This window comes from Pinus tabuliformis, chromosome 6 (genome assembly GCF_031772625.1).
Source record: "Pinus tabuliformis cultivar Carrire ecotype Pingquan chromosome 6, CPIR1, whole genome shotgun sequence".
Lineage (NCBI taxonomy): Eukaryota > Viridiplantae > Streptophyta > Pinopsida > Pinales > Pinaceae > Pinus > Pinus tabuliformis.
This window is the reverse complement of record NC_142292.1, coordinates 942,049,878-942,052,388: the sequence shown is the minus strand read 5'-3', so window position 1 is coordinate 942,052,388 and position 2,511 is coordinate 942,049,878. Positions and strand designations below refer to the sequence as shown.

Below are 2,511 nucleotides of genomic sequence, written 5' to 3'. Positions count from 1 at the left end.
GTTTACATAGGAGGCAATCCTTAGATAATAAGTGCATATTATGTTTTGTGTACATAATCTCATTCTTCAATCATCATTGTTTAGATTTGAGACTGTAAATTAAGTTTACAATGTATGTTTTTAAAAATTTCAAATGTACTATAAACTAAAGTAGAATGGAAATGGTATTGTATACATTATAATTTATCTTTTCTTGGATCTTTGGTAGAGTAGGTAGGAGTAACACTAGGTGGAATTGAGTTGCCTAGAGTTGCAGTAGACAAAGAGATGCAAATGAAAATCCAAGATGTACCAGAGGAATATCGACCCCATATTCCTGGTTGTGTTGATCCCAAAGGGAGATACACATGGAGAGTGGGATTTCAAACATTGGAGACATGTTTTAGGGTCTGATATGGGATGCCATATTTATTTTTGTCTTCATTCTTTATTTCCTTGTTTAGAAAATATGCCTATACTTTATTTCTGAATCATATTCTCTTCATGATCTCCTATATTTTCCTTCATTGCGAGAAGATAAATTCTAACTTTGTGATGTCGAAAGGGTTCCCAGAGTGTGTGGATACTGCAGATGGATTGTGTTTTATGATGATATTTACTGTTGAGGTGATCTAGATATATTATTTCTTATTTATTCTCATAGTAGTTGTCTTTTTTGTTAAAATTTTTAAAGCATTTTGTTCCATTATTACTAGCCCCTTTTCTAGTGTATTTATTTAGTTATCTCGGTAGGTTGTGGAAAATATGGTAGGTGTTGGGTTTGGGTCTTCAAAAATTAATTTACTTCAATGATGCAACAAGTATTTTAATTCTTTCAGGATATATCCCAATTTAAATTTTCAACTTATTGGACATATCTTAATCTGCATTAATTTTGGGCATTGTTGCCACCAATTGTTTCCCTTTAATTTTCTTGTAGGGACCTCACCTGCTCACTCTATAGGGAGTAATATTTCAAGACATGGAAAAGAAGAGATTGTATTTGCAAGTTACCATTACGATATTAACTTTATGACTATCCAAGGTGGCCATAGATTCCTTGGACAATGCATTTGGTTGACAAATGGTCAAAAATTTGAAGTTCACGTCCTCGTTGGTTGTCTTTTCATTTAAGTTGGCAAATAGGTAGTAGGATTGAACATTTCACTATTTACAAATATATCAATTTGAGGCTTATTGAGAATCTAGATTACGGGGCTAACATATTGATTTTGTTTACATTTGTTGCAAACCAACTTGAGTGGCTTATAGGGGGTGACTGCGAAGCTGGAATGCATGAAGTTGTTGTCCCTAAAAGAACTCATGTAGATATTAAAGCGACAATGAAAGCTGGAAAGAGCTTATGGAGGGTTACTTCCATTGTGAGTGCAATGATATGCATTATTACGTTGTTACTTAACCTATTAAGACCATTGGAGAATATGATATTTATATTTGAGATACTCAAACTAGCAATGAACTGAAATCACCAATCTTCACAGGTGCATTACATTTCTACAATTAGTTCAAGCCAAACTCTATGGATTTATAGTTTCATAGCTACATGTGAATTGACTGTTAGTTTTATACTTTGTCTTCATCACTGCAAAGTTATAGGAAATTCTCTTTTTGTAAGCATGCATTATTGCTAGGGGTGATAAGAATTATGATTCATAATCACATATGAAATTCAACCCATTCTCCTTTTTGCAAATTTATTTTTGTGAAATTTTGAGCAATTATTTATGTCTTGCAATATCGTTAACTAATTTTATGTGTCTTTAATTGTAGCTTTTTGGACACAATACATCTGATGTAATCTTACAACCACTTGGCCACTTTGCAAAGTCACCTCTTGCACAAAACTATCCTCCCATAAGTGTTGGGGATTTTTTGGAGCTAGAACGTGAAAACATAAATTTGAAGGGGAAGCAAGATGGAATCTTAAATCTAGAAAATTGGAATTGTGAGGAACAAACAATGGGAAAATATTATACCAAAAGTTTCAATGATGTACCTCACCTTTTGACAATGTACTGAAAGTAGAAAAAGAGAAAACCTCTTGATTAAAATCAAACATACACATGAATTCCAGGGCACAAACAAAACTGAGATCTCCAAGCAATGCCAAAGACTTAAAAAGGCATTGTAGAATGACTAACATTGTACAAGGATACGTGCCAATTCATCCTATCCTAAAGTAACACATCATGTTGAGTAGCCTCAAACAAACCTCGAAATCAATTAGAAAACCATCACTCCTAGAAAATGTGCTTAACAATCTCCAAATTCTTTCAAACTAGGTAGAGACTATATGAGAACTCTTGGCCAACCTAGCCTTGGAAGGAATTATTTTATCCCAAACAATTTTCTTGGCTTCACTTACTGGAATTTTTCTTGTAAGTTGATATTTCAAATAATTTATTTCATCTTAATATTATTTCTCATTTTCCTCTAAAGTCTTAATTTGTTGATCTTTACCCTGCAATTCTTGTCTCAAAGCTAAAATTTCATTAGATTGTGTTTGGCACA

The 2,511-nt window shown here is 32.9% G+C and overlaps 1 pseudogene; it reads left to right on the top strand.

The window, feature by feature from the left end:
• The first annotated feature begins 267 nt into the window (after positions 1-267).
• On the top strand, positions 268-2,019 carry LOC149262020 (uncharacterized; annotated as a pseudogene).
• Positions 2,020-2,511: the final 492 nt, after the last annotated feature.